The sequence below is a fragment of the Macaca fascicularis genome, chromosome 11 (assembly GCF_037993035.2).
Source record: "Macaca fascicularis isolate 582-1 chromosome 11, T2T-MFA8v1.1".
Classification (NCBI taxonomy): domain Eukaryota; kingdom Metazoa; phylum Chordata; class Mammalia; order Primates; family Cercopithecidae; genus Macaca; species Macaca fascicularis.
Genome location: NC_088385.1, coordinates 51550741 through 51566081, shown reverse-complemented (window position 1 = coordinate 51566081; position 15341 = coordinate 51550741). Strand labels below are relative to the sequence as shown.

Sequence of the window (15341 nt, the reverse complement as noted above, 5' to 3'; positions counted from 1 at the left end):
TAAAAGAAGCACTTTGTATTCCATGAGTACAAGTCTGAATGGCATTTAAATTAGAGAGACTTGCAGTATGTTATAGTGACTTCCCCCACGTCAGCATTGCATTTTGTATGTGATACTCGAATCCTTGACCCTACAGAGAACTAAAAGAATTATTTCACATCAAGCTTTTCCCTCTTATCTAGTGACTGCTGAAGCATTTCTTCTTTCTAAACCAGTTTATAAAACTGTTGGTCCTCACCTAAAAATAGAGTTGCTGTGAATTAGACTCTTGATCTGTATACATATGGCACAATCATACGAAATAGTTTTTTCCTGCATACATTTCCTTTTTCAGCATTTAAGCACACAGCAAGTATAGGACATTTTGAACTTTTTATTTAACATTGGTTTCTTTAGAGAGCTTTACATCCATTTGTTGTTTAAAAGTTGGCATTTTGGTTTCTTTTTGCAGCCAAACACTTTGATAATATTTTGAGGTAAGTGCCTAAAGATGTCCAAAAAAGTAAAAGTCATAACAGAAATGGGATTTCAAATGGTTCTTTGTTAATGATTTATAACAAATTCTCCGTCTGTGTTTGCTACAACCTCTTCCGCAATCAGGTGTTAATGTTTTAGGTAAAAAATAAAGTCAAGGGAGGGGTGTGAGTGGGAGCTAACAGTTGAGAGAGGGCCGAGCATGGTATCTCATACCTGTAATCCCAGCACTTTGGGAAGTCGAGGCGGGGGGATCACATGAGGTCAGGAGTTCGTCAACAGCCTGGCCAACATGGTGAAACCCTGTCTTTACTAAAAATACAAAAAATAGCCATGCGTGGGGGTGCGTGCCTGTAATCCCAGCAACTCAGGAGGCTGAGGCAGGAGAATCACTTGAACCTGGGAGGCGGAGGTTGCAGTGAGCCAAGATCACACCACTGCATTCCAGCCTGGGCAACAGAGTGAGGCCCTGTCTCGAGAAACAAACAAACAAGTTGAGAGGTCAGAAGCAAAGAGGAGGGAATTGAGAGCAAATGCACCACGCTGGGAGATTTAAGTCATCTTTCTGGGAAATCGTAATTTTTCTCCCTTTATTCTTTTTTGGTCTCTACCGTGTTAGCAAGCTGCCTCTTTAGATTTTTATTTAAAGAAAGATTTTTTTTTTTTTAGAAAAAAAATCACACCAAGTTTCTACCTACAAATAAAAACATAGATATAAGATGGAGACAATTTTTCTTTTATCTGTTGCCGTTGTTTTATCAGGAGATTTTATAAAAATAGATCCAGGACTGAAAAACCGCAAAACAAGAGCTTGGTAAGTGACAACCTTAGAAATAAATCAGTAACACTGTTGTCAGTGCTGGTCTGCTACCTCTATGATTCTTATTCATGAACTTATTATTTTGGCTAAACACTACTGTAAAATATAATTGATTCAATTCAACAAATGTGTTGATTGCTGAACTTGCAGGTGGTTGGGGTTAAGTATAGAAGGATGAGTAAGATAGTTTTGATTTTTAAGAGATCATGATCTTTTAGGAGAAGCAACCAGATAAATAATGATTAATATTTATTCACAAGGAGTTTTATATTAGGTTGTGAACCAAACGTTGTGGGAGCACAGGAGAGGATGTTTAATTCTACCAAAGGGTCATTCTGTACTCTGTGCTTTTTTTAGTTTGTATGGGATGCATAGTTGTCTGGAGTGTACTTTGAGAAATATGTTGGGCACTATTTAAAATAGCAAAGTCGTGGAATGAACCTAAATGCCCATCAGTGGTAGACTGGATAGAGAAAATGTGGTACATATACACCATGGAATACTACTCAGCCATAAAAAGAATGAGATTATGTCCTTTGCAGCAACATGGATGGAGCTAGAGGCCATTATCCTAAGTGAACTATTGCAGGAGCAGAAAATTAAATATCATATGTTCTCACTGATAAGCGGGGACTAAACATTGAGTACACATGGACACAAAGAAGGGAACCACAGATATTAGGGCCTATTTGAGGGTGGAGAGTGGGAGGAAAGAGAGGATCAAAATACTACCTATCATATACTATGCTTATTACCTGGGTTATGACATAATCTGTATACCAAACCCTTGTGACATGCAATTTACCTATATAACAAATCTGTTCATGTAACCGTGACCTCAAATAAAAGTTAAAAAATGGAAAAGAAAGAAAGAAAGAAAAGAAAAGAAAAGTATATTGTAGTATGAGAATCACCCAGGGTTTCACCATTTGATTTTTACCCACTGATTTGGGAAAATGAGTGAAAAATATTCTCACCTTTCTCTTACCCCTCAAGATTTTGTTCAGCTTTCTGCCATGAATTCCCAGACTGATGTAGGTACCCTATCTTCATCCATTTTGGGTTGCTATAAAGGAATACCTGAGGCTGAATAATTTATAAAGAAGAAAAGGTTTATTTGGCTCACTATTGTGATAGCTGGTTCAAGATTGGGCATCTGGCGAGGGCATTAGGATGCTTCCATTCACAGTGAAAAATAAAGGGGAGCCTGTGTGTGCAGAGATCACATGGCGAGAGAGAAAGCAAGGGTTGGGGGTGGTGCCAGGCTCTTTTAAACAACAAGCTCTTGGAGGAACTAATAGAGTAAGAATTCACTCATTCTGGAGGGAGGACATCAATCTATTATTGAGGGATCTGCCCCCATGATCCAAACACCTCCCATTAGGCCCTACCTTCAACATTGGGATCAAATTTTAATATGAAGCTTGTAGAGGACAAGTATCCAAACTGTATCAGGCCCCCATGGCCTACCTGGGCATTTCCTCTGCCTTGAAGTGATCTGTATACTTTACTAGTTTATACCTGTCTTGAGGGAGGGGCTATATATATTCATTTTTTTTACTTCTAGGGCCTACCAAGTGCTTGGCACATTGTAGCCTCTCAGTAAATTTTATTAATTGAACTAAGAAGAAATAAATAAGAACATTCTGATTCCAACTACACAACCTTATTTCCTCCCAAACCTCCTTGACTTACTTCCTTCTTTCTGATTATGGATATTAAAGGATATGCTTCTTTAATAAATATTGAGAAACTGCACCTCAGCCACATTAAGAGTTTTCTTATTGCCTTTCAATTTTTGAAAAAGGACACAAAAGCCAAAACTTCCAGATTCTTTCTTTGGTTCCAGGGCAACATATAATATTAACATTGTATTTTTCTTTATCTATGATATAGTCGGCCATAAATCGCCTGGTTGCTGTATTATGTATGTTAGTGTTCTAGCATAATAGAGGTTTTTTTCTGTTTGACAGATGTTCCGGACTAAAATGTTGTAAAATAACAGATCATTAAAAGAAATTGAAGTTGATGGCCAAGAAATTCAATTTTTTTCCTAACAGAATCGAAGCATTTAACTAATTAGTTACTTTATTCCACAAGATGGCGCTGTAGTTCTTCCAATTATTTGGAATCTAGAAGCTCAGGGTTTTATTTTTAAAAGTATCCTCCCCTTCCTTTCTTTACATATAAAAGTGACATATAAGAAGGAATGTAAGGCTGTCACTTCATAATAGGCCTGATTTACTACATATTTTAGAGAAGTCCATGGTAATAGCCATAGAAGGGTCAATAACAGGAATTAGTACACAACAAATTATGTGTACAAATTATGTGTATAGGATTTTTTGGGGCAGTTTTTTAAATAAACATAGTCTACCCTTTGTTTATATGCTATGAATTAGAAATTATTTTTTAAAGCTTATGGATAGAATTTTAATGTTTTTTAGTACTACTTTGGGTGTTCAACATCTGAACTGCTTAATTCACTGGATATTTCTATGTCTTTTGTAATAATTTTTAAAGCTCTTGCATAGGGCTCAGTCCACTTCTTTATGATAGCCCAGCAATACCAGCATTACCTGTGTCCGTCTGATCTTACAGGAGGGTCTTCTGCTAAATTCTGTTTTAAAAAATTCAATTTGTTTAGTCTTGTGCAGAAAAACATATTAGATACGGGACTGATTTCTTTTTAGTACATATTTTAGTGTTTAATTTGCATCTCAGTTTTGTTCTAAATATTTTTTAGTTGTATCCTTTTGATGTTAAGACTTCCCAAAGTTCCCAGATAAATTTGCATTTAAATCCATTTATAGTAATGATTTTGAGCCCTTTTATCTGCAAAGGACAGTTTTAATTGGATCTACTAGGAAAACAAAATTTTATTTTTTCCTTTCAAAAAACAAACATTGCTTAAAATAAGTTCGGAAGATTTGTATTTAAAATATTTTGGCAGTGAATTATTTTTAAGTTTCTCTTTGATCATACTGGTAAGTTTAATAAAAATTACATATTGACCCCAAATACTAAAGATTTTAATTAATGCCCTAACACAGTCTCCTTGTTAGAATCAGAAATTTATTAAATAAAAAGCCCAAGCATCAAGAGAAAACAAATAAATTAGTGTGTGTAATTCTTAATTATGTCTAATTAAAATGAATTTGTAATGCATTTACGTTCACAAAATCACTTAAGTTATCAGTGTCTGAGACAACAGTTTGTGTTTACGAATTGCACATTTGTAAGGAGTGAATTAGTTAGTGTGCTAATTAGAAAACTCTCGCAAGAGAAGACAGGTTGTAGTTCATTTTTATCTATTTCTCTCAATTTTGATCTTATAGTGGTGAGTGGGTGGAAAAGCCATGCTTAAGTTTAAAAGCTCTGAATGTACATTAGCAGATATGTTTGTGCTTTTAGTTGGTGCTTTAAGTAGTTAAGCCATATATACACTTATTACCACTACTACTAATTGTGTTTTTGAAAGCCTACTATGTGTCAAGCACATCATGCCTTTATTTAATTCATACAGTAGTTGTATGGAGCAGGTAGCATTATTCTGCGTTCACAGATGAAGATACTGATACTTAGAGAAATTTAATAATTTATGAGGGTTCAGACAGCTGGTGAGTGGGGCATGGGATCTAAAGGCAAGTTCTTAGTGACTCCAGAGCCTGCACTTTGAACCACTAACGTATATTGTATTTGTAACTGCCATGTCAGGTAGCTTTTAGTCAAGTCTGCCAATTTTAGCATGAAATATTCTGTTTGTAATGTGTAAGAAGTAGCTTAGGCTTTCTAATTGTGCTGTTTATGTAAGGCATAATAAGGACTTTTGCAAAGGGACTTATCAAGTTATCATGATACTGACTGCAAGCCAGGGGTTTCCTCAGCAAAGTGCTAAGACAAGGGCTACTGGGGTAAAAGGGAAGCTCTGATTTCCTCCTCTTTACCCCCTAACTTGCCCACATCTCACTTTTTCAATGTGTAAAGTACAAGCCCACCTAGGTTCTACTGGGTGAACTCTGTATAAACTTTAAAAATACTTAAAACCCACCAAATTTATTACCTCTCAACAGACTTAGTCAAAAGATGCAATGTTTCTATTCCAAAATGCTGTGATCTTCTTAAAAGAAAAGAATGAGTTTAAAAAATACTTGATAAACTAAAATTGCTGGTGAAGTGCTTTTTGTGTAATTTATTAGGGAAGATTTCCCACATATTCTGTTGCTAAGTCCCTAAAAGTTATTAAAGGAAGCACAGTTGTGAATATCTTTAAAAAGTGGGCAGGTGGTCATCCCAAGGAGATGAGTTTGGGTAAAGTGAAGCCTTCATAGAGAAATCAAATTCTTAAGGCTTATCCCAATCCTAAATTAACCTCAACTCTAAGCTTTCTTTGACCAAATGATGCCAGAAAGATCAACTGGGCTGTACATAGAATTGCACAAAGCACAATTAGACAGGCAAAGTAGGGCAACACACATCTAATGGCAGAAGGTTTCGTGATTCAAATCGACTGACTGAATGATTCTTTCCTTCAGTCTGTCATTTATCCATCTGTCCAGCTGCCATTTAACAGTTACTTAGTAGCATATTTAATTCAGTATTTATTGATCCCTCTGTTACAGGCATTGTGTGAGGTACTGCAAGCCTTAACTTACACGCAAAATTAAATAATCAATTCAACGTGTTTGCCTCAGTGTATATGTCTTTTACGGTACTGATGATTAAATCATTTTAGACTGCAGTCCTTGCATTTTATTGTCAGCCTGTTTGAGCAAGTGATAATCTGTCAATCAATAGAGTCGATGGAACTTAAATTATTTGGGTGACAGTATTGATCAAAGTGTTTGGTGTTTAAAGGACTTGGTGTGGGTTTTCTACATAGTTATTCACATAGATAGTAATCAAACTGTTAAGTCACATCCACACAGCATTCTAATAGGAGTGGTAATAATAGTAATTATAGTAATAATCATTCTTAAATTTATAGTTGTAAAGTTAACTTCATTGGTGAGAACCAAACTTCTTATGTCAGTGCTTTAAATATTCCATTCAGGATCTGACTGGGCAGCTTCTTTCCTAGAAACAATAAAAACCTCGCATTATCTTGGACAAGTCGCTATTATCTCTGTTTCTTAGTTTCCTCCCCTGGTAAGGCAAAGAAGCTTCTCTAGATGATTTCTAAGCTCAAGATCAATACTACAGTTTTATAATTTTAGGATTTGGATTTCCTCCTGATCTTAGGTATTTGAAGAATTCTATTTAAAAATGTTATTGTTAGGTAATGCTTAGCAAATAGACAATAAATGTAGTGAATAAAAGGCAAATGAAGCATTTGACCAATGTCAACTTTGTATTTATTTAATGCTTATTAATTGAACATCAACTATGTGCTAGGCATTGATGTATGTGCCTCGGGACTCAGTAGTAAATTCAATTATGGTGTTTTCTTTCATCTATTTTACGATCTAGTGGGAAAAGTTGACAAACAAACTTGAAAAATAGCAATAATTGCAGATAGTTACAAATGCCCTGCAGGCTAATTGGAGAGAGCTGAGGTGGGTGTGTATAGATAGGATGGTCAAGGAAGGCCACTTTGCTGTGTGAAAATCAAGGATAAGAATATTCTAGGCATTGGGAAAAGCTAAAGCAAAGCTGTTGCAGTTGGATGTGCTTTGTAATTTCCTTTCTTTTTCTTGTTTTCATGTTTGAACTGGTTTATTTCAAAGGAATAAAATAAAACTTTCAAATAAAAGTAAATGTATTAAAAAGCATAAGATAATATTTTTAGTGAAATTCAAATCATTTTTTACAATAAACAAACAATATTCTCTAAATATGTTAATTTACTCAATCTCCTCATTTTTCTATTTTATGTTTGTAATTTACCTATTAACTCTCTAGCACATATATGCATTTTATATTTTCTTTATTAACAGTGGTCCACAATTGAAAACTTTAGTTGCTACTGAGTTAAGGAAAATTGGTTTCATGGAATGCCTTTCTGAAATATTTGAATATACATAAAAATCCTATCAAAAGCTAAGATATAAAACTATGTACCTCTATTTTCAATCTAAAGTCATTTTATACACTGGAAAGTACGTACAAGTGCAATATTTACTATAAAATATGCACTAAGCACTTTGTTGATATAAAATTTAATGAGTTCATAATTATGCAAACGTTGTCATTGGGAGTGAAGGACATATAGATTCTATCTGTATTATTTCTTATAACTGCTTATGTAATTTTCTTTTTTTTTTTTTTTTTTTTTTTTGAGACGGAGTCTCGCTCTGTCGCCCAGACTGGAGTGCAGTGGCGCGATCTCGGCTCACTGCAAGCTCCGCCTCCCGGGTTCACGCCATTCTCCTGCCTCAGCCTCCGGAGTAGCTGGGACTACAGGCGCCCGCCACCACGCCCGGCTAATTTCTTTTTGTATTTTTAGTAGAGACGGGGTTTCACCGTGTTAGCCAGGATGGTCTCGATCTCCTGACCTCGTGATCCGCCCGCCTTGGCCTCCCAAAGTGCTGGGATTACAGGCTTGAGCCACCGCGCCCGGCCACTTATGTAATTTTCAAAAGGCACAGTGGCAGATAGGTAGGAGCGAAAAAGTGGTCTATGATGGGGCTGGAGTTGGTCAGTGTTGAGAGGGTGTCAGTGTGTCTTCTAGGACTTAGGGAGTTTGGATTTTAATCAATTTGCAATGAGAACATGAGAAAGTCTTAAATATATTTCCAATCCTCCTGCTATATAACTGTATAACCAGAGATTCTGGATGTTGAGGTATACTTAACTAAGAAATTCCCTTCCCTCCTTGTGTCCATAGTGACATTCTATCAGGTTGTCTTTGAAACTCATTTCTCAAATTACTTTGTTAAAGCAGGAAAACCTTTCCTTGCTTACTAATTGAAGATTGCAGTATTTCCAGAGGTCACTTTGAGAAACAAGAAGCAAATATGATAAACTCCAAGAGGAGATGAAAAGTATGTTTGTAATCTATTTTTAGAAATTTTGGTATTTACAAATCCTTTTATTCCATGAGATTTCTACAATGGGAGCCAAATCCCTATTTTGTGATAAGGAGTTACGGACTTGGGATTTGCCCTTAATATACTTGATATTATGAATTAAGGACAAATAAAGACAAACTTATCAGAAAAATAAAGATTTTATTTTACCATGGGGTAAAGGAATATTCTAAATATGACTAAATATCTTCATATGGAGACAGAGAGAAGGAAAGGTCTGAACTGAAGTGCACTGATAACATTTTACAAGAGTTTTACTATGTTATGGGATGTCAAGAGCCTTTCAAAGGTAGTTGGGAAGTTGATTCATGTTTAATAAAGGGAAGCTTACTTGTAGGGGGGTAAAAGTTGTGTATAATGATAGACAATTTTCCCTCCAAAATACAAAAAGCTAAATTATTACTTATAAATAGTAGCATGCTGGTTTGAACTAAAGAAAAGTAAAAATTAAATTATGTACTTTGCTGCCATATTTGTGTGTGTTTTAAGGGAAGTCATTTAATGCACTTGAACTTGTTTCTTCACCTATGAAAATAAAATGGAACCAAATGACTTCTGAAAAGCCTTATAATGCCAAAATGTATACAATTTTATGTGATCAACACTGATAAGTTAATTGTATAAATAGTAGCATACAGGAGAGAAAATAGTAAGGAGAATACAGGAGAGAAAGTGTTAATGTTATGACCAATTATTGAGTCAGGATGATGGAAAGGAACAGAATAAGTATATGTTATAGTAAGATGTAAAATTCTTCAAAGATTGGTTGGTTAAAATAAGTTTTTGTTTTGTAAGACATCTGAAAATTTGCAGTCTGAAAAGAGTTGTAGGCAAGTTGCAAGTTGCAACTCTTTCACCCATCCCTTATTACCTGCTTAATTATCTGCATTAAGTAGAAATTGGATTTCATAAATATTCTCTAGTATTGGCTATTTCAAAAAAGAGCTTCTGGAAATAAAACTCTGTATGAGTTTTTTGCATCCTGCATGTGTTTTCACACTCATAGGGCCTGAGGGTAGTTCTGTGAATTGGTCATGTTATTAAGTCATGGCTGTTTCTTGCCTCTTTTCTAGAAGATAGGCAAGGACACATAGAACCTATATGTCCTTCACTCCCAATGACAATGTTTGCATAGTTATGGACTCATTAAATTTTATATCAACAAAATGCTTAGTGCATTTTTTTTTACAGTAAATATTGTGCTTATACTTACTTTCCAGGGTATAAAAATCACTTTAGATTGAAAATAAAGGTACATAGTTTTCTATCTTAGCTTTTGATAGGGATTTTTATATGTATTCAAATATTGCAGGAAGGTATCCCATGAAATCAATTTTCTTGAGGCCTTTGTTCTCAGTAATACAAAGTCCTATCAGGAAATGAGAGGGTAGTTTAAACTTGAGAAAGAAATGAGAGTTCAGGCCTGGTGCGGTGGCTCACGCCTGTAATCCCAGCACTTCTGGAGCCTGAGGTGGCTGGATCATTTGAGGTCAGGAGTTCAAGACCAGCCTGGCCGACATGGTAAAACTCCATCTCTACTGAAAATACAAAAATTAGCTGGGTGGTTGTGGCATGTGCCTGTAATCCCAGCTACTTGGGAGGCTGGGGCAGGATAATTGCTTGAGCCTGGGCGGCAGAGGTTGCAGTGAGATGAAATTGTGCCACTCACTGCACTCCAGTCTGGGTGACAGAGTGAGACCATGTCTCAAAAAATAAAATAAAATAAAATAAATTAGAGTTCAACCTGGTGACTTTTCCTGGGTTTGTATGTAGATATTTGTACAGGAAGCTTGAATGTTGGAAGGCAAGTTGATTTCCTGTATGGGGAATATTAATCTAAAACTTACATGAAGTTGATGAATGTGAAGAATAAATGCCAAGTGATTTAATTGCTATACGTTTACCATTTATGTATATCTAAAGGAATAAATTTTATAATCCACACTAACTGGAATTCGGGATCTCAAAATTAAACATAAAACTCAGAAGATTTGGTATTTTTCAGTATGTGTTTAATTTTAAAAAGAAAACAATTAGGTCATGGAGAGGTTAGGGTTAGAAAGTTTATTTAAAAAAACAAAACCCTCTAGATGCAAAGAAATTAAGACTATAAGGCCCGGCGCGGTGGCTCACGCCTGTAATCCCAGCACTTTTAGGAGGCCGAGGGGGGCGGATCACGAGGTCAGGAGATCGAGACCATCCTGGCTAACACGGTGAAACCCCGTCTCTACTAAAAATACAAAAAATTAGCCGGGAGTGGTGGTGGGCGCCTGTAGTCCCAGCTACTTGGGTGGCTGAGGCAGGAGAATGGCGTGAACCCGGGAGTTGGAACTTGCAGTGAGCTAAGATCGGGCCACTGCACTCCAGCCTGGGTGACAGAGCGAGCCTCCGTGTCAAAAAAAAAAAAAAAAAAAGAAATAAGGCTATATCCAAGTACTTTGCTTTCTCAAGACATAGTCCAAGACTTTTTTCTCTTCTCCCTGAGTACTTTCATCAATGCCCAAGGCTTCAATTACCATCTCTAGATAGATGATTCCTAACATCCATGTCTCTGCTCCAGGCATCTCTGCCAAGATCCACACTCATCTGTGACACTGACTACTCAACATCAGCATGTGGATGTCTCATTGGAGCCTAAACTCAACATGGTCAAAACTAAATTCTTTTACCCATCCCCTACTACCTCATTCTCTTCTGATTCTTTATTAAAAAAAAGAACACGCAAATCACCCAGCAGCATGAGCCAGAAAGCTTGTCCTTATCCTTCACTCTTCCACATCTAATCCATCACAATTACAATCTTCTGGACATTTTTTGAACCACTTGCACAACCTTTGAATCTGTCCATTTTGTCATAGCTTGTTCCCTTCTCTGAGATACCCTTATCTCTTATCCAGGCTGCTAGAATAGCCCTTAGCGCATCTCTCCATGTCTATTCTTGCCTTCTTCTAATTCATAGCAAAGAGCTAGAGAGAAATTTTTACAAGGCAAATATGATCATTTACTCTCCTTTGGAAAATTCGGTGAAGGTTTCCCATTGTCTACCACGATAAAGTAAAAATGCTTAACCTTGCCTCAATTCCTGTATGATCTGGCCCTTGCCTGCTTCACCAGATTACTTTGATGTACCCTCTCCTTTACTCTTTGGACCCTAGTCAGCCTGACCTATGGATTTCTTAAATGTGCCTTTCTTTCCTGCCAAGGGTCTTTATGGTGTTATTTTCTTTGCTTACAACATTCTTCCCTGTCTAGTCTTCAAATTAACCCTTATTAGTCCCTAGTAAGCAGTTAACTCCTGTTTATTACTTTGCCCAAACATCATTTCCCATTTTGATCTTTTAGAAAAGCTCGCATCTGTTTAACAAATGCTCTCTTGTCACCCTGCACCTTTTTTTCATTTTCATCTAGCAGTTATTGGGCACTCTTCTAAAAGCTAGAAATGGAATGAGGGGAGACTGACAACAATTATAGGACAAAACAAGATAATTTCAAATGGTGATGAAGATTACAAAGAAAATAAAACCAATTACTGTGCTAGAAAATAACTTGAGAGAGGTACTTTGGTTATGATGTTTGCAACTGCAATTAAATGAATGATAGTTCATTTTGTTTGTTGAATGTCTGTCTTCTCTGGAAAAACCTAAACTTCCAAGAACTGGGACTTTGTTACACTTACTCACACCATAACCCAGCAGCACTAGGTATAGTGCCCAGAATATAGCAGACTCAATAAGTATTGCCAAATGAATGAATTGCCCTACTGTATTAGCTCCCTAGAGCTGCCATAACAAGTATACCAAATCAGGTAGTTTAAAACAACAGAAACTTATTGTCACAGTTCTGGAGACTTGAAGTCTCAGATCAAGGTATCTGCAGGGCTATTTTCCCTCTGAGGTCTCTCGGGGGAAGAATTCTTTCTTTCTTCTAGCTTTTGGTATTTGCTGGCAATCATTGGCATTCTTTGGCTGATAGCTGTATCACTCCAATCTCTGCCTCTATCGCTGCATGGCCTTTTTTCTTGTGTGTTTCTTGTGTGTTTAATCTGGTCTATTTTGGCGTTGAATATTCCTCTTATAAGGATATCAGTCATTTGATCAGGAGCCACATTAGTCCAGCATGATTCATCTTAACTTAATTACGTCTGCAAAGACCCTATTCCCAAATAAGGTTACATTCACAGGGATGAGGTGGGGGATGCAGGTGGTTAGTACTTCAACATATCATATTTAGGGACACAACTACAAAGTCAACCAACTGTCCCTATTTCTCTCAGAAAAAGGAAATCTAAGAAGTTAATTTTTAAAAGTTCATTTATTGTAGTATTTAAAAAGGCTCATTTCTAAGTAGGTTGTATATAATGTACAAACATTTGACTTTGCATCAAATTAAAAATTTTATTTTGTGTCAGTACAATAAATTGTTTTGATTTGTTTTAGACTCTTTGGTTGAATCCTAACTACACCGATATCCATGCCATCCTAAAAAACCAAGACTAGGATTTGACCAAATTAAACTTATATTCTCTATTCCCTTAGCAGAGGAGAGCTTATTTCTTCATGTATTAAAAATACATGAATGTGGAAGGATACTCATGATGCTCGCATCTTAAAAATCCACCCTGACATTTTTGCAAGGACTATGTGTGGGACGTTGACATATTTTTGTTATACAATGACAGTTTTAGTGCAAGTTGTTCCCATTGTGACCAGGGAGGAAGAGCAAATAAAAGGGAAAGAATAAGTTACAGTACAAACCACATGTGAACTGAAGCTGTCAAGTTGCACAAAGGCAGAAGTACTCTCTGAAAAGGTAGAGAAGTCCTTTTGTGTATGATAAGTGGGGTGGAGGGTGGGAGGGTCCCTAATATTGTCTGCTGTATGCTATCTTAGAAAAGTCATTTTTTCCTATCAAATACCCCCTTGGGTCTTCTGAACTCCATTAGCACTTTTTTGTTTTTAGTTGTCTCAAATGACCCTTACATAATACTTATTGCTTGTACTGTTCTAAGTGCTTTACATGTATTAATTCAATTAATCATAACAATTCATTTCCATTGTGCAGCTGAGGGTCAAGGTACACAGAGGTTACATTACATTTGAGCTGGAGCCACAATTCAAGCCTGCCGGTCTGCCTCTGGAGCCCACTCTCTGACTCATCTTGCTATACCACCTATGTAGTATATTTTGAACTTGTTTTATACCTCTGCCAGACTGTAAGCTTCTGAGAACCTGGCCACTGTGTCTTTCTTACATTTGTATTTTCTGTGAAGCCTAGCTTAGTATTTTGTGCACAATAGGTACTCAGTAAATGCTTGCAAATGAATTGAAATTAGACCACGATTTGCAAAAGTCTATTTAGGGTTTAGGTCTCTGACTTCCATGTCGTGGTTTAAATGAGAAGATGTTCATCTGAAAAAAATAGAATCTCAAATAGATATAAATAATCCAGGGAAGCTGATAAATGTCAGTTTGGGTGCTTCCAGCCTCTCTTGGGCGCTCTTTTCCTTTCCTCCCTCAGCCCCCTACCTGCTAACTATAAAAATGTGCACGTAGGTTAGGATCTCAAATGATTTCACTGAGAGTGGCTTAAAGTGTTACTCTCTTAAGAACATTTGTATTTTCACAGAAATTAATTACTAATAATTTCAGCCATCAGTCAATAAATGAGGGAGGTATTTATTTGAGCAACAGACCTACTCCAGAGCTGTGGAAATTATACCCATTTTTATGTGAAGTATTTCATTTTATGGATTTGTTGGTAACATTTGCACTGGTTTGTACTCTCTCTCTCTCTGTATAAATATAAGACTAATTAAACGCAAATAAAAATTTTAATCTTCGATTTAAAATCTGGCAGTACTGAAATATTATAGACATGTTGGTATTCATTTGCTTGTAGGAAATTCTGCCACTAAGAATTTAAATTTAATTTGCCTTTTTATTATGTGATATGTGCATCACAAGCCTGTGGGCAGTAGATGAGCTTTAATAAAGCTAAAAATAAATAAAATGGGAATGTTAATAAACCTTGTAGCTCATTAAACATTTGGATTCACTGAGTATATATCTATTAATTTTAGAGGAGACTACATTAGGAAACCTTTGTTACATGAAGGTTGTAATTAAGTGAATAATATATTCAAATTCAATACAAAACATCTTCCACATCTTTTTAGTGACAATTCTTTAGCAAAAAATTTCAAGGAACTGAAAGGCTTAAAAAGTAATGATTAAATATGCAAATATAACAATTTATAGTTCTTTCTAAAGAATTAAAATTTAAAAGATATGTCCAAATGGATTCTCTTCTTACATCTCATTATCTTCTTTATCTACTTTAGCATTTGTGATTTCATTATTTTATTAAGAAAGTGCTTTTGTTTCTTAACCCCGTTTATTCTTCTACTTTATTTCTATATTTCAAAATTCTCCCTTAGATTTTCTGTTTCCTCATTCTATTAACATATATTACATAAATTCCAAAGTATTCTTTTTTTCTCTGTGAATATTCCTCTTTCCTTTGAAAAGCTCTCCAGTTTCTAACCTTAAAATTCATGCTTAAAGACTTTATTTCCAGAATCATTTTTGTGTGTGTGCTACCATCAGTTATCCATGAAAATCACCATCAGCTTACGAATGTATGGCTATACAAAAAGTGGACACTCATTTTCTGCCTTTTTTGCATGTTTTCCTTTGGAATTTAGGTTTATTTTTAACATTAAATGCATGTATTAGCTTGCTAGGGCAGCCATGCCAAAGCAGCACAAACTGAATGTCTTAAACAACAGAAATGTATCGTCTCACAGCTCTGGGAGCTGGAAGTCTGAGATTAAGGTGTTGGCAGAATTTGTTCCTTCTGAGGGCTGTGGGAGAGAATCTATTCCATGCTCCTCTCCTAGCTTCCAATGGTTTGTTGGCAATCTTTGGCAATCTTTGACATGTCTTGTAGACGCGTCACTCTGATTACTACCTTCATGTTCACATGGCATTCTCTCTGTGCTCGTGTCTCTCTCTTTGTCT

The 15341-nt window shown here is 36.0% G+C and overlaps 1 protein-coding gene across 1 annotated transcript in view; it reads left to right on the top strand.

Moving 5' to 3' along the window:
* Nucleotides 1–13072: 13072 nt before the first annotated feature.
* Nucleotides 13073–15341, top strand: part of NELL2 (neural EGFL like 2) — a 415912-nt gene continuing 413643 nt past the window's right edge. The window contains exon 1 of the mRNA XM_045365097.3: nucleotides 13073–13131. The gene's annotated coding sequence lies outside the window, so the exon portion shown is untranslated. The remainder of the gene's footprint in view (nucleotides 13132–15341) is intronic.